Consider the following 22,831-nt stretch of genomic DNA (forward strand, 5'->3'; position numbering starts at 1 on the left):
AAGGATACCATAAAGTCCCCTTCTTCCAGGTTCGCTATCACTGCTCTGAGTGACTCCATCTTGAACTTGAACTTCTTTATGTATAGGTTCAAGGACTTCAGATTTAGAATAGGCCTTACCGAGCCATCCGGCTTCGGTACCACAAATAGAGTGGAATAATACCCCTTCCCTTGTTGTAGAAGAGGTACCTTGACTATCACCTGCTGAGAATACAGCTTGTGAATGGCTTCCAAAACCGTCTCCCTTTCTGAGGGGGACGTTGGTAAAGCAGACTTCAGGAAACGGCGAGGTGGCTCTGTCTCTAATTTCAACCTGTACCCCTGAGATATTATCTGCAGGATCCAGGGATTTACCTGCGAGTGAGCCCACTGCGCGCTGTAATTTTTGAGACGACCGCCTACCGCCCCCGAGTCCGCTTGCGAAGCCCCAGCGTCATGCTGAGGCTTTTGTAGAAGCCGGGGAGGGCTTCTGTTCCTGGGAAGGAGCTGCCTGTTGCTGTCTCTTCCCTCGTCCTCTGCCTCGTGGCAGATATGAATAGCCCTTTGCTCTCTTATTTTTAAAGGAACGAAAGGGCTGCGGTTGAAAGGTCGGTGCCTTTTTCTGTTGGGGAGTGACTTGAGGTAGAAAGGTGGATTTCCCGGCCGTAGCCGTGGCCACCAAATCCGATAGACCGACCTCAAATAACTCCTCTACGCATCGCCTGTCCACTGTCGTGTCCATAAAGTTCTTCTGGCCGAAATGGACATAGCACTTACCCGTGATGCCAGTGTGCAGATATCTCTCTGTGCATCACGCATATAAAGAAATGCATCCTTTATTTGTTCTAACGACAGTAAAATATTGTCCCTGTCCAGGGTATCAATATTTTCGATCAGGGACTCTGACCAAACTACCCCAGCACTGCACATCCAGGCAGTCGCAATAGCTGGTCGTAGTATAACACCTGCATGTGTGTATATACCTTTTTGGATATTTTCCATCCTCCTATCTGATGGATCTTTAAGTGCGTCCGTCTCAGGAGAGGGTAACGCCACTTGTTTTGATAAGCGTGTTAGCGCTTTGTCCACCCTAGGAGGTGTTTCCCAGCGCTCCCTAACCTCTGGCGGGAAAGGGTATAAAGCCAATAACTTCTTTGAAATTAGCAGTTTTTTATCGGGGCACCCCACGCTTCATCACACACGTCATTTAATTCTTCTGATTCGGTAAAAACTACTGGTAGTTTTTTCACACCCCACATAATACCCTGTTTAGTGGTACCTGTAGTATCAGCTAAATGTAACATCTCCTTTATTGCCAAAATCATATAACGTGTGGCCCTACTGGAAAATACGGTTGATTCGTCACCTTCACCACCGGAATCAGTGCCTGTGTCTGGGTCTGTGTCGACCGACTGAGGCAAGGGACGTTTTACAGCCCCTGACGGTGTTTGAGGCGCCTGGACAGACACTAATTGAGTGTCCGGCCGCCTCATGTCGGCAAACGACTGCTTAAGCGAGTTGACGCTATCCCGTAATTCCACAAATAAAGGCATCCATTCTGGTGTCGACCCCCTAGGAGGTGACATCCTCATATTTGGCAATTGCTCCGCCTCCACACCAATAACGTCCTCATACATGTCGACACACACGTACCGACACACAGCAGACACACAGGGAATGCTCTATACGAAGACAGGACCCACTAGCCCTTTGGGGAGACAGAGGGAGAGTCTGCCAGCACACACCAAAAAGCGCTATATATGACAGGGATAGCCTTATGATTAAGTGCTCCCTTATAGCTGCTTTTATATTAATATATTGCCATTTATTCTGCCCCCCCTCTCTGTTATACCCTGTTTCTGTAGTGCAGTGCAGGGGAGAGACCTGGGAGCCTTCCTGACCAGCGGAGCTGTGACAGAAAATGGCGCCGTGTGCTGAGGAGATAGGCCCCGCCCCTTTTTCGGTGGGCTCGTCTCCCGCTATTTAGTACATTTAGGCAGGGGTAAATATCTCCATATAGCCTCTGGGGCTATATGTGAGGTATTTTTAGCCTTTTTAAAGGTTTTCATTTGCCTCCCAGGGCGCCCCCCCCCAGCGCCCTGCACCCTCAGTGACTGCCGTGTGAAGTGTGCTGAGAGGAAAATGGCGCACAGCTGCAGTGCTGTGCGCTACCTTAAGAAGACTGCAGGAGTCTTCAGCCGCCGATTCTGGACCTCTTCTTGCTTCAGCATCTGTGAGGGGGCCGGCGGCGTGGCTCCGGTGACCATCCAGGCTGTACCTGTGATCGTCCCTCTGGAGCTTCATGTCCAGTAGCCAAGAAGCCAATCCATCCTGCACGCAGGTGAGTTCACTTCTTCTCCCCTCTGTCCCTCGTTGCAGTGATCCTGTTGCCAGCAGGAATCACTGTAAAATAAAAAACCTAAGCTAAACTCTCTAAGCAGCTCTTTATGAGAGCCACCTAGAATTGCACCCTTCTCGGCCGGGCACAAAAATCTAACTGGAGTCTGGAGGAGGGTCATAGGGGGAGGAGCCAGTACACACCACCTGACCTGTAAAAGCTTTACTTTTGTGCCCTGTCTCCTGCGGAGCCGCTATTCCCCATGGTCCTTTCAGGAACCCCAGCATCCACTTAGGACGATAGAGAAATATACTGGGGCACAGTGAGAGCTGGGTGTGAGGGGGTATATATAATGCAGGCACGGTTAGAGCTGGGTGTGAGGGGGAATATATAATGCAGGCACAGTGAGAGCTGGGTGTGAGGGGGGAATATATACTGCGGGCACAGTGAGAGCTGGGTGTGAGGGGGAATATATACTGCGGCACAGTGAGATCTGGGTGTGAGGAGGAATATATACTGCAGGCACGGCGAGAGCTGGGTGTGAGGGGGAATATATACTGTGGGCACGGTGAGAGCTGGGTGTGAGGGGGAATATATACTGCGGGCACGGTGAGAGCGGGGTGTGAGAGGGAATATATACTGCGGGCACAGTGAGAGCTGGGTGTGAGGGGAATATATACTGCGGGCACAGTGAGAGCTGGGTGTGAAGGGGAATATATACTGCGGGCACGGCAAGAGCTGGGTGTAAGAGGGGGAATATATACTGGGGCACAGTGAGAGCTGGGTGTGAGGGGGTATATATAATGCAGGCACGGTTAGAGCTGGGTGTGAGGGGGAATATATAATGCAGGCACAGTGAGAGCTGGGTGTGAGGGGGGAATATATACTGCGGGCACAGTGAGAGCTGGGTGTGAGGGGGAATATATACTGCGGCACAGTGAGATCTGGGTGTGAGGAGGAATATATACTGCAGGCACGGTGAGAGCTGGGTGTGAGGGGGAATATATACTGTGGGCACGGTGAGAGTTGGGTGTGAGGGGGAATATATACTGCGGGCACGGCGAGAGCTGGGTGTGAGGGGGAATATATACTGTGGGCACGGTGAGAGTTGGGTGTGAGGGGGAATATATACACAGACCCTCCATCATGACCCGCCCCACTAGGTACAAAATGCTCTATTTCTGAACTTCCCTCTTAATTTATGATTTCCATCACCTGTATTGAACTAGTTAAATGATAAGAAAGCTGTTTCTTCACAGGTGATGGCAATAATAAATTAAGAGGGAAGTCCAGAAACAGAGCATTTTGTACCTAGTGGAGCGGGTCATGATGGAGGGTATGTATACAGCGGGCACGGTGAGAGCTGGGTGCGAGAGGGGGAAATATACTGCGGGCACGGTGGGCATGACAGGGAATACAAACTGCGGGCACAGTGGGAGTGAGTGGAAATATATACTGTGGGCATGGTGAGCACGAGAGGGTATACATGCTGCTGCCACACTGGGAATATATACTGCAGGTACGGTGATTGGGAGTGGGGGTCTGTGGTATTTTTTATATATATATATATATATATATACACACACACACACACTGTGGGGGGTCACACCCTCATAGCCCCGCCCCTCACACCTGCCTCATTGCCCCACCCTCACACCTGCCTCATAGCCCCGCCCCTCACACCTGCCTCATTGCCCCGCCCTCACACCTGCCTCATTGCCCCCTATGCCTCATTACATCACATCTCTCTCATTACACATCTACAGAGATACTCACCCCCGGCCACACAACGTCTGTTCTTAAACAGAGGAAATTACACATCCCACTTCCGGTACGTTCCTTCCGCTTTTCTTGAGTTCCACCACACAAAATTGATCTGCGTTCCATATCACTTCCTGTATGTGCGTTCCAGCGTACTTCCGGGATGTGCGTACCACAGCTCTTCCAGTGCCGCAGCCGCCTGATCTGCCTGCCCTATGAGGATTGTAAAGCGGATATCCGGTGACTGATATGTAGGAGGCTAAAGACATCAGTTGATTGTGCAGGAGGAGCAGCCGGTGGTGTCCTGTTACTATTATTATTATAATTATTATACAGGGGGAGCAGCCTCTGGTGTCCTGTTATTATTATTATACAGGGGGAGCAGCCTCTGGTGTCCTGTTATTATTATTATTATTATTGTTATTATACAGAGGGAGCAGCCAGTGGCGTCCTGTTATTGTTATTATTATTTTACAGGGGGAGCAGCCTTTGATGTCCTGTTATTATTATTATACAGGGGGAGCAGCCTGTGGTGTCCTGTTATTATTCTTATACAGGAGGGGCGACCTGTGGTGTCCTGTTTTTATAATACAGTGGAAGCGGCCAGTGGTGTCCTGTTATCATTATTATACGGGGAAAGCAGCCTGTGGTGTCCTGTTATTAGTATTATACAGAGGGAGTGGCCTGTGGTGTCCTGTTGTTATTCAGTGGGAGCAGTCCGTAGTGTCTTACTATTATTATTATACAGTGGGAGCGACCTGTGGTGTCCTGTTATCATTATTATACAGGGGAAGCAGCCTGTGATGTCCTGTTATTAGTGTTATACAGGTGGAGTGGCCTGTGGTGTCCTGGTAATATTATACAGGAGGAGCAGCCTGTGGTGTCCTGTTATTATTCAGGGGGAGCAGACTGTGGTGTCCTGTTATTATTATAATACAGGGGGAGCAGCCTGTGGTATCCTATTATTATTATACAGGGGGAGCGGCCTATGGTGTCCTATAATTAGTATTATACAGGGGGAGTGGCCTGTGGTATCCTGGTAATAGTAAATAGGAGGAGTGCCCTGTGGTGGCCTATTATTTTATAGGAGAAGCAGTCTGTGGCTGCTTCCACACACAATTGGAATCCCGGTGGCTGGGATTCTAGCGACGGGATTGTGTACCTAGCAGGGATGGAGGCGCTGACATTTCAAGCAGTATCGGGATTCCGGTGGCAGTATTTTCACTGCTGGGATCCTGACCAGATCCCATTATTATACAGGGGGATCAACCTGTGGCTTCCTGTTATCATTATTTCTGCACTGTCACAGGGAATAACATCGGGGTGTAGAGTAGGATCTTGATCCGAGGCACCAACACGCTAAAAGCGTTGAATGTTCCCAAGATGCTCAGCGCCGCCTCCTCTATAACCCCGCCTCCGTGCACAGGAGCTTAGTTTGTAAGTTGGTGCCTGCAGGCAGGACACTAATAGGCAGGGCTGCTCCAGCAGCTCTAAGAAGAGCTATAGTAAAGAAGATAGAAGACTTCAAGGGCTGCATCAGAGGCACTCTAGTGCTAGATGTCATTCTGACATCTCCTGCTGCAGCTCCATCACCTCCCAGCGGTGCTGTATACTCCCGCGTCCCTGGTTGCCAGGTACTTACAGCAGAGGCTCCGGTTCTTCACCCAGGGCACACACACTCACCGCAGTTCTCAGGGATCGCGTGGCCGCATTCAGGGAGGAGGTAAAAGGGTCCCCCAGGAGGCGGACCGCGCGCGGTGGCGTGGACACTGTGGCAGTACATGGACCCCACTAGACCACCAGGGCAGGGGCACAGGTCAGATTACCTAATAATCCGTTTTATTAAGGCCCGCAGCACCCAAAGGTGAAATCCAGCTAGGGAATAAGGCTCTGACCTGTATCACCTCCCCCCAGCCCGTGGGCGCCATTTAGAGTAAATGTTCCTGCCTGGCGCTGCATCTTTCTGTTTCCCTCACTTCCTCTCAATTCACGCATGTTACGGATACCTCTTCCGATGAAGATGGCGTGTATACTGACCCCACAGACACTGATCCTGACATTTCTGATGGGGAGTCTGTTTCACAGGCGGATGTTCCTGACCTCTTAGAAGAGGCTCATTCTTCAAATTGATGATCCAGAGCCTGTTGCTACCTCTAAGAAATCAGATAGATTCAAACGTCAGAAGGTTACTAAATTGGTTTTGACTCATTCTGACCACTTGGTTGACATACGTCAGGAATCCTGGGAGAACCCAGGAAAGAAATTCACCCTGCACAAGAAGGTGCTAGCTCATTATCCCCTTGCGGCAGAGTTGAGTAAAATTTGGGAAACGCCACCGCCGGTGGACTCGCAAATCGCTCGGCTGGTGGTGTCATCTGCGCTGCCTGTCACTACCGTCCCTCCCCTCGAGGAACCGATGGATAAGCTTGTGGAGGGTTGCTTAAAGGCTATCTATACACTTGCAGGAGCTGTGCATAGGCCCACCATTTAGGCTACTTGGGTTGCTGAAGCTATTGAGGCATGGGCTCAGGAGGTGGAGGCTGAGCTGCCGTCCAATTTTCCTGAAAATGCTAGACAATGTCTTTCCTATATTGTCACAGCCTCTCATTACATTAAAGAGGCAGCTTCAGATGCTGGTGTTCTGGCGGCCAAGACCTCTACGACTTCCATTCTGGTTGCGGTTCTGGTCTGTGGACCTGGACTCTAAGAAAACCCTGAAGGTGCTCCCATTTAAAGGGAACATCCTTTTTGGTGAGGATCTCAACAAGATTGTCGCTGACTTAACGTCTGCTAAGTCTGCATGTCTACCTAATACTACTTCAGCCCCGAAGGCTAAGAGTACTTCCTTTCGTTCCTTTCGCCCTCCAGGTAAAGCAAAGGGCCAGGCATACCCGAAACAGTCTTGCACTTCCAAAACCACTAAGCCCAAGCCTAAACGTGCCTGGGCTGCCCGTCAGCCTGCTTCCAAATCAGACAAGCCTGCGGCATGATGGGGCGGGCCTCCCCCTGGGGGATCCCAGGGTGGGAGGCCGACTTCTACAGTTTACCCAGGTATGGTTGGGTACGGGAAGTTGTCACTCACAGATACGCTATATCCTTCAAGACACGTCCCCCTCCTCGCATTTGCCTGACGGACACCCCTTCGGATCAGGTGAAGGCGACATCTCTCCGTGTAATGGTACAATCCCTCCTGGACACAGGAGTGATAGTGCCGATGCCTCTGGCTCAGAGGGGCAGGGGGTACTATTCAACGCTGTTCCTAGTCCCCAAACTGAATGGTTCCTCCCGGCCCATTCTCAACCTAAAATCTTTGAACAAGTTTGTGAGGGTCTCCAAGTTTCGTATGGAAACCCTTTGCTCTATTGTTCTGGCTTTGGAGCCAGGAGACTATATGGTATCCCTGGATATACAGTATGCTTACCTGCATATCCCTATTGCCATGTCACATCAGCAATACCTGCGATTTGCTATTGGCAACCTCCATTACCAATTCAGGGCCTTACCGCTTGGACTGACCACGGCTCAGAGAATCTTCACCAAGGTCATGGCAGTTATGACGGCTTCACTCCACCGTCGGGGCATCAGGATCCTGCTGTATCTGGTCGATTTGCTGATCCTGGCCAATTCCCCAGAAGTTCTCCTCTGTCATTTGGATCTGACGGTCCAGTTTCTACAAGCCAACGGGTGGCTCATCAACTGGAAGAAATCATCCCTGGTCCCTGCTCAGAGCATGGTGCATCTGGGGGCATTATTGACACAGACAACCAGAGGTTGTTTTTGTCAAAGGAGAAAGTCCTCAAGCTTCAGGACAAGATACGTTGCTTCCTCTCTCGTCCGCATGTGTCGATACACTCGGCGATGCCAGTACTAGGCCTCATGGTGTCGGCTTTCGACATGGTGGAGTACGCTCAATTTAATTCCCACCCTCTGCAGAAACTGATTCTTGCCAAGTGGGGCGGCCTGCCTCGCCGGATCAGGAATCAAATGATCTTTTTGTCTCCGGAGGTTCATCTGTCACTGACCTGGTGGCTACAGGACCAACGATTGAGCAGGGGTCGTCCCTTCTGGATCACCAACTGGGTCCTTCTGACGACAGATGCCAGTTTGAGGGGTTGGGGCGCGGTGTTGGAGCAACACTCTCTTCAGGGTCGCTGGACCAGGAAGGAGTCTCTCCTCCCAATAAACATTCTGGAATTGCGGGTAGTGTTCAATGCTCTGAAACTGGCCCAGCATATGGTACAAAACAGGCCTGTTCAAGTACAGTATGACAACGCCACCACGGTGGCATACATAAATCATCAAGGTGGCACTCGAAGCCGCATGGTGATGTTGGAAATGTCATAAATTCTTCAATGGGCAGAACGCCATCTGCCAGCCCTATCGGCAGTGTTCATTCCGGGGGTCCTCAACTGGGAAGCGGACTTCCTCAGTCATCAGGACGTACACGCCGGAGAGTGGAGTTTTCATCCAGATGTATTTCAACTCCTGTTGGACAAGTGGGGACTACCAGATGTAGACCTGATGGCATCTCGACACAATCACAAGGTTCCGGTCTTCGGAGCAAGAACAAGGGATTTTCAAGCAGCGTTCGTGGACGCACTGGCAATTCCATGGAAATTTCGGCTGCCGTACGTGTTCCCTCCGGTGTCACTCCTGCCCAGGGTAATAAGGAAGTTCAAGCAAGAAGGAGGAATCCTACTTCTGATCGCTCCAGCATGGCCCAGACGGCATTGGTTCTCAGACCTACAGGGTCTCTTGTTAGAGCGTCCTCTTCTGCTTCCACATCGACCAGATCGCCTCGTTCAGGGCCCTTGTGCCTACCAGGATTTGGCCCGGCTGGCTTTGACGGCGTGGCTCTTGAAGCTTCCATACTGAGGGCCAAAGGATTTTCTGAGGCTGTCATTCAGACTATGTTGAAGGCCCGTAAGCCGGCTTCTGCTCGGATTTACCATAGGGTCTGGAATTCTTACTTTGCTTGGTGCGCATCTAACAATCATGACGTTTACAAGTTTAGTACGGCCAAACTTTGGCCTTCCTCCAACAGGGCCTGGACTTAGGCTTTCCTCTGGCCTCCCTCAAGGTTCATATTTCTGCCTTGTCGGTATGGTTTCAGAGAAAAATTGCGACTCTGCCTGATGTTCATACATTCACTCAGGGTGTTTTGCGGATTCATCTTCCCTGTGTCCCGCCTGTGGCTCCTTGGGATTTGTCGGTGGTTCTGGAGGCCTTACAGAAGTCTCTGTTTGAACCTCTTGAATCTGCGGACCTTAAGTGGCTTTCTCTTAATGTCTTGTTTCTGCTGGCTATTGCCTCTGCTAGACTGGTCTCAGACTTGGGTGCCTTGTCTTATAGGTCCCCCTATCTGATTTTTCACCGTGATCGGGCAGTTCTTAGACCATGCCCTGGTTATCTACCAAAGGTGGTGTCTTCTTTCCACCTTAACCTGGAGATTGTGGTTCTGGCCTTTGTCTATCCTGATGTGCCCTCCAAAGAGCGGTTTTTGGATGTGGTCTAGCCTCTCCGTATCTACATGAAGAGGACAGCCTCCGTTAGGAAGTCTGATTCTCTCTTTGTACTGTTTGGTTTTCACAAACGTGGCTGGCCTGCTAACAATCAGACCTTGGCCCGTTGGATTAGAATGGTGATTGCACATGCTTATGTACAGGCTGGACTTCCAGCTCCTGCTACCATCAAAGCCCATTTTACTCGGTCTGTTGGACCTTCTTGGGCGACCCGCCGTGGTGGGACCCTTGAACAATTGTGCAAGGTGGCTACATGGTCCTCAGTGAACACATTCATAAGGTTCTATGCCTTCGATACTTCTGCCTCCCAGGATGCTTCCTTTGGACGCTGGGTTCTTGTGCCCGCTACAGTGCGTCCCCTCCCATAGGGAACTGCTTTAGGACATCCCTGATGTTATTCCCGCTGCAGAAAAGGAGATTTATGGTAAGACTTACCATAGTTAAATCTCTTTCTGCGAGGTACACTGGATTCCACAGGGCGCCCACCCTGACGCACTTAGCTTCTTTGGGTTGGTATGGCATTAGCCGCTGATACCTTCTCCTGTCGTGAGAATGTGGTTATCTGTGGCTACTAACCGTTGTCGTCTCTTTTACCTGCTACTGCACTGGACTGGTTAACAAAACTGAGCTCACTGGCATTGAGGCGGGGTTATAGAGGAGGCGGCGCTGAGCATCTTGGGAACAGTCAAAGCTTTTAGCCTGTTGGTGCCTCGGATCAAGATCCTACTCTACACCCCGATGTTATTCCCTGTGAAATCCAGTGTACCTCACAGAAAGAGATTTAACAAAGTTAACTTCTTACCATAAATCTCCTTATTATACAGGGGGAGCAGCCTGTGGTGTCCTGCTATTATTTATTATTATACAGGGGGATGGCATTTTGTTTCCTGTTGTTGTTATTATTATTATTATTATTATTATTATTATTATTATACAGGGGGAGCAGCCTGTGGCGTCCTGTTATCATTATATTATACAGGGGGAGTGTCCTGTGGTGTCCTGCTATTATTTATTATTAATATACAGAGGAATGGCATGTGGTTTCCTGTTATTATTATACAGGGGGAGTGACCAATGGTTTTTAATTAGTATTATTATATTGGGGGAGTGGCATGTGGTGTCCTCTTATAAGTATTTTACAGGTGGAGTGGAATGTGTGTACTGTAAATAGTAATATTATACAGGGGGAGCTGCCTGTGGTGTTGTGTTATTAGTGTTATACAGGGGGAGTGGCCTGTGTTAGCTTGTCAATATTTTACTGGAGGAGTAGCCTGTGGTGTCCTGTTATTATTATAATATGGGGTAAGTGACCTATGGTTTCTTGTTGTTATTATGATTATTATTATACTGGAGGAGTGGCCTGTGGTGTCCTATTATTTTACAGGGGAAGCAGCCTGTGGTGTCCTGTTATTAGTATACAGGGGGAGCAGCCTGTGTTGTCCTGTTATTATTATAATACAGGGGGAGCAGCCTGTGGTGCCCTCCTATAATTATTATTATTATAATACAATTGGAGCGTCCTGTGGTTTCTTGTTGTTGTTATTATACGGGGATAGGGGTATGTAGTGTCCTGTTGTTTTTATTATTATTTTTATACAGTGAGAGCAGCCTGTGGGGTAGGGATGGCCATCGGTGGGTTATCCATCGATGGTACCATCGGTGGATAACCTCAGTGGTGGGCAACCATCTGTAAGGGAACCATCGATGGTTTTTCCCATCAAGAGTCCCCATTACTATAGTATTGAGCTAGACGCGGGCCAATCAGAGCCCGGGGGCGTGGCTTCATGGGTGTCCGGGGGTGGAGCTATGCTACGTGTACCTGACACCCTAGAGAAAAAATAATAATAAATATTTTATAGCTCTTTACCATCTATGGCGGAAAACCATCTGGTTCTCCCGCATCGATGGTAAAAGTAGTTACCATCGGTCATAGACCATCAAGGATTTAGAATCATCGATGGCCATCCCTACTGTGGGGTCCTGTTATTATTATTATTATACACGAGGAGCAGCCTGTGGTGTCCTGTTATTTCTATTATACTGGGCGAGTGACCTGTGGTTTACTGTTATTATTATATGGAGGAAGAGGTCTGTGGTGTCATGTTACACTGTTCTACACCCAAAATGCTTGTGAGGACCCTGGGTTGATCTTTGCATTATTTTCGCCTATTGCTCATCTCTGCCTTGAGAAAGGCAGCATTCACAGCTCTGCACGGGGCCCCGGGGTCGCTATGGGTTCTGGGATCACAGCAGTAAGCACGCAATAGCAAGGTACAAGAGCACCTTTATTACATACACACTAAACATACATGTAAAACCGTAACTACAATATGTACAATATATTCAGGTAGCATTAATAACAATTACAGTTAAGACTATATAATAAAAAACACCCAAAGGGACCCTCCACCCACCTAAGCAATCAATTGTCACCTCTCAGGGCACGATCCTTTGTACTGCTATTAGACTGCTGGGCGATCTGCTGCAAGACTTGCTGATCTTGGCCACTTTTGGCCTGATGGTCCTCCACCTGCCAAATGTAGGGCATTGTGACCAGTCACCCCGGCACACCAGCCACACGCCTGGGACAGCTCCCGATGGAGCAAACGCTTAACTGCGTATACTGGACCCTCTCCGCAGAGCCAGGTCTCCCGATAAATGGGCTGACAGGATCTCCTGACTTCCGGCTACAGCCTTTTTAGAAAACCTCCTCACAAGACAGGAGCTTCACTCAACTCTCTCCCTAAACCCTTGTGCGTTACCTTAAAAAACCTCTGCCACTTGTCTGAGATAGGAGACACTTCTACTTCTGGGTTTGGTTGGATTTTCAATCCTAATATTTAAACGTGTCCAGGGACACCAGTGGACCCCCGTGGGGATGGTGTCGGGTAGTCTGCTGATAGCCCATCCAGAACAAAAGGCACCTAAGTAGGGTGACAATAAGGCTGGCTGCCCTGGGCTACCCCTTGTAGTCATTTGTGATGTCACTAGCCTTTCGGCTGATCAGGACTTCCTGTACATTATGCAGCCATTACACCCTTTAGTGCAATACAGTACAATCACACGTAATACATATAGGCATTTTGTAGGAAACACATCAGGATTAGAAAGATATTTCCTGACAGGCAAAACCATATTACAAGAGCGACAATTACCTAAATACATATAGTAGAAGACAGGTTCAGCATTTAACCATATATTGCCCTGTTAATGTCCACATTAGTATGGGATACACAACTCCATTGAGAATGCAGGCAGTGGGCCGTAGAGCGTAAAACTCCGTTATATCCTGCATCCTGGACTTATATACTGAATGCAGAAACAGGCTGGCAAAAAGTACACCCGGGCATGGCGTTGAGTTGACGCAAATGTTGTGGGGGGATTTTTTCACTTATTATGGGTCACTGATAATGAGAGTGATAGTTAAAATCGCTAAACAGTCATACTTCAAGAATCTCATCTCCTCCCAGTCTTCCAACCCCCGGCGCCTCTTTGCCACTGTCAACTCACTCCTCTTCCCACCTCGTCTCCCCTCTACACTCTCTGCTCTTGACTTTGCCACTTATTTCACATCCAAGATTGACTCCATACGTCAGGACATCACATCCCACCAGACCATCAGCAACCAGCCACCTCCTATCCCTCCCCCCCCCCATCCCGCTCACCAACTCTGACATCTTTCTCCCATGCATCTGGAGAGGAAGTCATGGCCCTCATTTGTTCCTCCCCCACACCACCTCCCCACTTGACCCTATCACCTCCCGCCTCCTCCGCTACCTCTCTGCTTTTGCCTATTCCCATCTTGCCCACTTTCTCAATCTCTCCCACTCATCAGCCACTGTCCCCTCTGCCTTCAAGCATACACTCATCTCCCCTATTCTTTAAAAACCTACCACTGATCCAAACACGCTCTCCAACTACCGACCCACCTCTCTCCTCCCTTTTGCCTCCAAATTCCTTGAGTGTATTGTCTCCAATTGCCTTACTACCTTTCTTTCCTCCCACTCACTGCTTGACCCTTTCCAGTCTGGCTTCCGTTCTCTCCAATCCACTGAAACTGCTCTCACAAAAATCTGCAGTGACCTCCATGCTGCCTAATCCAAGGGCCACTACTCTCTGCTTATTCTCCTTGACCTCTCTGTTGCTATTGACACCATGAACACCCTCTCCTGAAAATCTTTCACTCCCTTGGTCTCTGTAATACTGCCCTCTCATTGCTGTTCTCCTACCTCTCTAACCCTCCCCCCCCCCCCCCACTTCCACAAACTGTAGGTGTCTCCCAAGGTTCTGTTTTTGGTTCTCTCCTTTTGTCTCTCTATACATCCTCTTTAAGTGAACTCGTTAGCTCTTTTAGATTCCAATACCATCTCTATGTTGATGATACTCAAATCTATCTTTCCTCCCCTGACCTCTCACCTGCTCTCCTCCATCGTATCTCCAACTGTCTCTCTCCTATCTCTTCTTAACATGTCTAAGACTGAGCTGATCATCTTCCCACCCTCCCACACAACCTCACCTCCCGCAATTTCATTATCTGTTGATGGCACTATTATTTTCTCTAGCCCCAAGTGCGCTGTCTTGGAGTAATCCTGGACTCCTCCCTCTCCTTCAAACCACACATTCAGCACCTCTCACAAACCTGCCATTTTCATCTCAAAAATATTTCCAGGATTGGACACTTTCTCACCCAGGATGCTACTAAGACCATTATCCACTCACTGATCATTTCCACACTGGACTACTGTGATCTCCTCCTAACTGGTATCCCTGAAAAATGCCTCTCTCCACTCCAATCTATTCTCAATGCTGCAGCCCGGCTCATCTTCCTCATCAAACGCACTACGTCCACCTACCCTCTCCTACTAGCCCTTCACTGGCTTCCCTTTCCTTTCAGAATCCAATTCAAACTTCTGACACTCACAAAGCCCTCACCCACTCCTCTCCCATTTACCTCTCTGACCTTATCTCCCTTTATACTCCCACCCTTCTTTTTCACTCCACTAATGCACGCCACCTCTCCTGCCCACTGATTACATCCTCCCACAGCTACCTTCAAGATTTCTCATGTGCTGCTCCCTTTCGCTGGAATTCTCTGCCTCTCCCCCTCAGACTCTCCACCCCTCTACAAAACAATATAAAGACCAACTTCTTCACCAAACCCAGCCTAATCTCATCCTAACCGTCTGTTCCACACTCATTGTCTACCCCATCTGTATCACGCCTGTCTGTCTGCCCCTCCCCTTTAGAATGTAAGCTCTCATGAGCAGGGTCCTCAACCCTCGTGCTTATCTTACTTAAACCGTCTTCAGCGGCACCAAATTCCATGGTTTTCTGTCAACCCTGATACTTATGTTGATGTCCTCTGCTGCTGTAGCTATGTTTATTTACCCTGTACTTGTCCTATATTGTCTTCAACTGTAAGTTACTATTTTCCTGATGTTTCCGGATCCCTTGTGGTGCCATATAAATAAAGGCTAATAATAATAAAATTGTTTATTAGCTCTATACTTTTCAGATCCAGTACTGTCACGAAAGCTGCTTTGCTGCATAATGGGAATACTGAGCCATCATTGGGTCATGCAGCCCATGTGAAAGAAACTTATGACACCATGAAGCAGCTGTTGAGGTAGATAAACTATGACCAACATCAGAGGCAGCTCTGTGGCCATTTGAAGGTTGTTGCTCCTGTGATGAGTGTGCGGGGAGCTGTTTCCTATGTGGATGGGACAGTCGTGCAAGAAATTCCCGCTACGCCAACAGAGACTGACCACTCCGTCCATCATTGGAGCAAGGGAAGACCAACATTCAGCAAGATTTTGTTGTCACCCTTACACAAAAAAAATGGGCCTGATGAAGAACTTTGTCAAAGCCATGGACAATACAGGTTTTCAAGGTGTTTTTATTAGTCCTCAGATTTGTGAACTTAGAGATAGTGAATCTGAAGGAGAAGGCTGGCTGGGAAACATTCAAGTTAGCGGCACAATGACCGAGCACTACAAGAAGTTGGTAGAAAACCTCATCAAGGCCTAGAAATGCACGGAATGTAATATGTCACTCCATTTTTTTTATTTGCATCTAGATTTCCTTCCTTCTTGTAGAGCAGTGAGTGACGAGTACGGTGAGAGGTTTCACCAAGATATTTCATCCAAGGAGAAACGGTATCAAGGCAAATGAAGCCCAGCAATGCTGGCAGACTATTGATGGACAATGACACAAGATGTTCCCTTTAATGCCTACCATAAGCGTTCACACGAGGGAGCCGCTCTGGGGCTTCTTCCCTCCGCCGCATTATGGACTCTCTACCTTGATGGCCCAGGTAAGCAGTCTACGTCCCAGATCAAGGGGTGGAGGAGGTAGTATGTGACTTGGCGGAGGGGAGAGAGTCCCAGAGCGGCACAACCCTGTGTGCCTACAAGCTAGAAAGCAAAAAGTGTAGAGTAGACACCAATTAAGGACTAAAATCTAATCTTCTATGCACACACATATATATAGAAAGAGAGAGAGAGACTATATGTGATAATAAATTAATGAAAACAACATACTTATTGTATCAATACCCAATTAGCTTTTTTGTTTAAAAATGTTTTTCTCTAACGTCCTAGAGGATGCTGGGGACTCCGTAAGGACCATGGGGATAGACGGGCTCCGCAGGAGACATGGGCACTTTAAGAAAGACTTTAGGTCTGGGTGTGCACTGGCTCCTCCCTCTATGCCCTCCTCTAGACCTCAGTTTGATACTGTGCCCAGAGGAGACTGGGTGCATTGCAGGAAACTCTCCTGAGTTTCCTGAAAGAAAGCATATTTGTTAGGTGTATTATTTTCAGGGAGCTCTGCTGGCAACAGACTCCCTGCATCGAGGGACTGAGGAGAGAGAAACAGACCCACTTCTCTGAGTTCAGGGCTCTGTTTCTTAGGCTACTGGACACCATTAGCTCCAGAGGGATTGGTACGCTGGTCTCGTCCTCGACGTCCAACCCAGAGCCGCGCCGCCGTTCCTCTTTGCAGAGCCGGAAGAAAGAAGCCGGGTGAGTATGAGAAGAAAAGAAGACTTCAGAGGCGGCAGAACACTTCTTGATCATCACTGAGGTAATGCACAGCACTGCAGCTGTGCGCTATTGCTCCCATACACCTCACACACTCCGATCACTGTAAGGGTGCAGGGCACAGGGGGGGCGCCCTGGGCAGCAATATAAACCTCTCCTGTGGCATAAACACATATATACATGTACAGCTGGGCACTGTACATGTATATAAAGAGCCCCCGCCATGTATTTAATTATTTAAGCGGTACAGAAACCCGCCGCCGAGGAGGCGGGGCTTCTTTCTCAGCACTCATCAGCGCCATTTTTCTCCACAGCACCGCTGAGAGGAAGCTCCCCGGACTCTCCCCTACTTGATACCACGGTGAAAGAGGGTTTTAAAGTAGAGGGGGGGCACATAATTGCCATTTACATACTATATAGCGCTACTGGGTAAAAGTTCTGTGATTTTTTCCTGGGACATATAGCGCTGGGGTGTGTGCTGTCATACTCTCTCTCTGTCTCTCCAAAGGGCCTGGTGGGGAACCTCTTCAGAAAAGACTTCCGTGTGTGTGTGTGTGTGTGTGTGTGTGTGTGTGTGTGTGTGTGTGTGTGTGGTGTGTCGGTACGCGTGTGTCGACATGTCTGAGGTTGAAGGCTCACCTAAAGAGGAGAGGGAGTTTGTGGAGGTGAGATCTCCGTCGGCAGCGCCGACACCCGACTGGATGGATATGTGGAATGTTTTAAGTGCAAATGTTAATTTATTGCACAAAAGGTTAGACAAAACTGAAGCTTGGGTACAGTCAGGGAGTCTACCCGTGCCTGTACCTGTGTCGCCGGGCCCGTCGGGTTCTCAAAAGCGCCCACTATCCCAAATAGCGTACACAGATGCCGACACAGATTCTGACTCCAGTGTCGACTTCGATGATGCTAAGTTACAGCCAAACGTGACTAGATATATTCGTAATATGATTATTGCAATCAAGGAGGTTTTGCATATCACTGAGGAACCCTCGCTCCCTGACACGAGGGTAAGCATGTTTAAGGGAAAGAAACCTGAGGTGACTTTTCCCGCCTCTTATGAGTTTAATGAGTTATGTGAAAAAGCTTGGGAATCTCCAGATAAAAAACTGCAGATCCCCAAAAGGATTCTTATGGCGTATCCTTTCCCGCAAAAGGACAGGATACGGTGGGAATCTTCCCCCAGGGTCGACAAAGCGTTGACACGCTTATCAAAAAAGATAGCGCTGCCTTCTCAAGATACGGCTACCCTAAAGGATATTGCTGACCGCAAGCAGGAGCTTGTATTGAAGTCAATTTACACCCATTCTGGTACCTTACTCAGATCGGCAATTGCGTCGGCCTGGGTTTGTAGCACTGTAGCAGCATGGACAAATTCCTTGTCAATGGAGATTGAGACCCTAGATAAGGAATCTATTTTATTGACCCTAGGACATATAAAAGATGCTGTCTTATATATGAGAGATGCTCAAAGAGATATTAGTCTTCTGGGTTCCAGAATAAACGCTATGTCTATCTCTGCTAGACGAGTTTTATGGACCCGTCAGTGGACGGGTGATGCAGAATCAAAGAGGCATATGGAGGCGTTACCTTACAAAGGTGAGGAATTGTTTGGGGAGGGGCTCTCGGACCTCGTCGCCACAGCCACGGCAGGTAAATCAATTTTTTGCCTTATGTTCCCTCACAACCTAAGAAAGCGCCACATTATCAAATGCAGTCCTTTCGTTCAAATAAAAGCAAGAGAGTGCGTGGTGCGTCCTTTCTTGCCAGAGGTAAGGGCAGAGGGAAAAAGCCGCACAGCATGGCTAGTTCCCAAGAACAGAAGTCCTCCCCGGCCTCTGCAAAATCCACCGCATGACGCTGGGGCTCCACTGCGGGAGTCCACACCGGTGGGGGCACGTCTTCGACTTTTCAGCCACATCCGGGTTCACTCACAGGTGGATCCCTGGGCAATAGAAGTTGTTTCCCAGGGATACCAGCTGGAATTCGAAGAAATGCCTCCTCGCCAGTTTTTCAAATCGGCTCTGCCAACTTGTCCCCTAGAAAGGGAGACTGTGTTGCAGGCTATTCAAAAATTGTGTCTGCAACAGGTAGTGGTTCAGGTACCCCTTCTTCAGAGGGGAAAAGGATACTACTCAACTCTGTATGTAGTCCCGAAACCGGGAGGTTCGGTAAGGCCGATATTAAATTTAAAATCCCTGAACCTCTTCTTAAAAAGGTTCAAGTTCAAGATGGAATCTCTCAGAGTGGTCATCGCCAGCTTAGAGGGGGGGGGGGATTTTCTGGTGTCTCTGGACATAAAGGATGCATACCTTCATGTTCCCATTTATCCGCCTCACCAGGCATACCTGAGATTTGCGGTACAGGATTGTCATTACCAATTTCACACGTTGCCGTTTGGGCTTTCCACGGCCCCGAGGATTTTCACCAAGGTCATGGCGGAAATTATGGTGCTCCTGCGCAAGCAGGGTATCACGATTATCCCATACTTGGACGATCTCCTCATAAAAGCGAGATCTCGGGAAAAGTTACTGAACAGTGTCTCAATTTCATTGAAGGTGTTACAACAACACGGCTGGATCATCAATATCCCAAAGTCGCAGTTGGTTCCAATGACTCGTCTGACTTTCCTGGGCATGATTCTGGACACAGAACAGAAAAAGGTCTTTCTTCCGATGGAAAAAGTTCAGGAACTCATGACCCTAGTCAAAAATCAGTTGAAGATGAAACAAGTGTCTGTGCACCATTGCACTCAAGTCCTGGGAAAGATGGTGGCGACATACGAAGCCATCCCCTTCGGCAGGTTCCATGCAAGGATTTTCCAATGGGACCTCTTGGACAAGTGGTCCGGGTCACATCTTCATATTCATCGGCTGATCACCCTGTCCCCAAGAGCCAGGGTATCTCTCCTGTGGTGGCTACAGAGTGCTCACCTTCTGGAGGGCCGCAGGTTCGGCATTCAGGATTGGATCCTGGTGACCACGGACGCGAGCCTCCGAGGGTGGGGAGCAGTCACTCAGGGAAAAAACTTCCAAGGTCTTTGGACAAGTCAAGAGGCTTGTCTTCACATCAACATCCTGGAACTAAGGGCCATATACAATGCCCTGCATCAAGCGGAGAACCTACTTTGCGACCAACCGGTTCTGATCCAATCAGACAACATCACCGCAGTGGCTCATGTAAACCGTCAAGATGGCACAAGGAGCAGAGCGGCAATGGCGGAAGCCACCAAGATTCTTCGCTGGGCGGGAAATCATGTAAGCGCACTGTCAGCAGTGTTCATTCCGGGAGTGGACAACTGGGAAGCAGACTTCCTCAGCAGACACGACCTGCATCCAGGAGAGTGGGGACTTCATCAAGAAGTCTTCGCACAGATTGCAAGTCGATGGGGTTTACCCCAGATAGACATGATGGCGTCCCGCCTCAACAAAAAGCTACAGATTGCGCCAGATCAAAAGACCCTCAGGCGGTAGCAGTAGACGCCCTAGTGACACCGTGGGTGTTCCGGTCGGTCTATGTGTTTCCTCCTCTTCCTCTCATACCCAAGGTATTGACAATAATACGAAGAAGAAGGGTAAGAACAATTCTCATTGTTCCAGATTGGCCTCGAAGGACCTGGTATCCGGATCTTCTGGAAATGCTCACAGACGATCCGTGGCCTCTTCCTCTAAGACAGGACCTGTTACAACAGGGGCCCTTAGAATAAAACACAAATTAAAGGAAGCATCCCGTGCGCATATAGCAGCTAGTCAGTCAATCACTCTCTAGAGGTATCCTTTAACCCCTCACCAATAGTGCACAATACAAAAAACGGAGTAGAGACTTAACCAGCGCTTATCCAGTCGATTTTCATAAACCGTCCCGTTATTTCATTTGGCAATATGAAAAAATGGGGAAAAAGTGCATATAGTGTAACACAGTTTAATGCACATACAAACAACAGGCAATGAAATATTATTAAATTAAGCAAATGTATTCAGCAAATATAAAGTGCAGTGCAAGGCATTCTTTTCTTTTAAAGGAGGTTTTTCCTGGCAGGTGATGTAATTACCAGATAAATGGGAACTGTGACATACACAGTTCTCATACGTTCTCATTTCTCATTTGGTTGAATTCCATTCCGGATAGTCAATTTATGAGGTTGAAACGCAACTGTACCACAACTGAATTATATGAGTCACAAGCGGAAGTGATGAAATCCAAGTTTATGGCCTCAGGTTATTTAGAGGAGAAGATAGATAAAACAAAGGATAGAATCTCCAAAATTAATCGTGTAGATCTTTTGAAACCAAGAAATAAGGAAACGAAGAATAAGGATAAATCATTCGACTGGACATTCATAACATCTTTTAACAGTCAACATAAAACATTGGAAAAATGCCTTAATAAACACTGGGGGATCTTACGAAAAGATCCCGTTATTGGCCAGTTATTACCAACAAGACCAAAATGCATCTTTAGGAGGGCTCCCAATCTAAAGAGCAACTTAGTTAAGAGTGCACAGCCAAATAAAAAAACTATGTGCACAATAAAATCGAAGTTTTTTTTCCGATGCGGCATGTGTATCGGATGTAGGAATATACCACATCGGAGTGGAAAGACATCAGAATTGAGAATCAATGAGAACGATTTTAAGATACGGGATTTTATTACGTGCAATAGCACGAATGTTGTGTATGCCATTGAATGTTCCTGCAACATGTGGTACATCGGACGTACCTCAAGAGCACTAAAAATCAGAATTGGTGAACATCTGAGGAATATAAAGAAGGGGTTAACTTCCCATGCGTTGTCGGAACACTTCAGAGTTCATCACAACAATGACAGTATGCACATAAAACGTTTCTGCGGTTTACGACAGATTAAGAATCAGTGGAGGAAAAAGGATGGGGCGAGCCAGTTGGCAAGGGCAGAAATGCAAACAATCTATGATTTAAACACATTGAATCCTGGAGGACTCAATGCAGACTTTGAACTCAAATGGTTCCTGAATTGATTTATTCGAGGATCACTATATGCTAAAATCAGTAGGACTAGACAGCAGTCCAATTATGAGTCAGAAAGTTCTAAAATTTCATTAATCTCAAATTTTAATAATCTCACTTGTATTATTATGTATTATTATCTGTTTTGAGTATTTCACCTATTTAAGTATAGCACCCTTTTTAAATATAACTTTTGTTTTACCATTCTCGGTTTTAATGTCTCTTGATGCATTAGTAATCACACAGAAGGTATACCATTTTTTGTTTCAGGCTGTATTATCATCACCATAGCAACCTGGAAGAGGACGATACCGGAAGTGACGTATCGTCATGAACTTTGACAAACACATTTTATGAACAAAATAAAAGAATTCTATAAGGAATGGACAGTATCCAATAGAATTAAGAGCTATAAGATTGACCGATTAATGGACAAGCCGCCTGACGAAGGAACGCGATCTGCGGTTACCATGGTACCCACTCGAAAACGGAAATGAAGCGACAGGAAGTCCGCACACAGCAATGAATCATGGGACTTGTAGGAATTTTAGTGTCTAGAGATTCAGCTGTGAGCGGCGGACGGCTATTGGACTAAGGCTACGATAAATACCAGCAGGAGAAGCTGAAGGCATATTCACCTTGACAAAGGCCCCAGACAGGGGAAGAAACGCGTTGGTGGAGGAGGGGATCCGGCTGGTGAGACCACTGAGAGTTACCATTATTGCTGACAAAGCTACTTGGGACCAAAAGTCACCGCTTAAAAACGTATGAGAACTGTGTATGTCACAGTTCCCATTTATCTGGTAATTACATCACCTGCCAGGAAAAACCTCCTTTAAAAGAAAAGAATGCCTTGCACTGCACTTTATATTTGCTGAATACATTTGCTTAATTTTAATAATATTTCATTGCCTGTTGTTTGTATGTGCATTAAACTGTGTTACACTATATGCACTTTTTTCCCATTTTTTCATATTGCCAAATGAAATAACGGGACGGTTTATGAAAATCGACTGGATAAGCGCTGGTTAAGTCTCTACTCCGTTTTTTGTATTGTACAACAGGGGCCCTGTCTGTTCCAAGACTTACCGCGGCTGCATTTGACGGCATGGCGGTTGAACGCCGGATCCTAGCAGAAACGGGAATTCCGGATGAGGTCATTCCTACTCTGATAAAGGCTAGGAAAGACGTGACAGCGAAACATTAT

The 22,831-nt window shown here is 47.8% G+C and overlaps 1 protein-coding gene across 2 annotated transcripts in view; it reads right to left on the bottom strand.

Moving 5' to 3' along the window:
- Positions 1 to 4,163, bottom strand: part of LOC135054591 (zinc finger protein 271-like) — a 76,194-nt gene extending 72,031 nt beyond the window's left edge. For both annotated transcript variants that reach the window (XM_063957760.1, XM_063957759.1), the window contains exon 1: positions 4,093 to 4,163. The gene's annotated coding sequence lies outside the window, so the exon portion shown is untranslated. The remainder of the gene's footprint in view (positions 1 to 4,092) is intronic.
- Positions 4,164 to 22,831: the final 18,668 nt, after the last annotated feature.

Source organism: Pseudophryne corroboree, chromosome 3 (assembly GCF_028390025.1).
Source record: "Pseudophryne corroboree isolate aPseCor3 chromosome 3, aPseCor3.hap2, whole genome shotgun sequence".
Classification (NCBI taxonomy): domain Eukaryota; kingdom Metazoa; phylum Chordata; class Amphibia; order Anura; family Myobatrachidae; genus Pseudophryne; species Pseudophryne corroboree.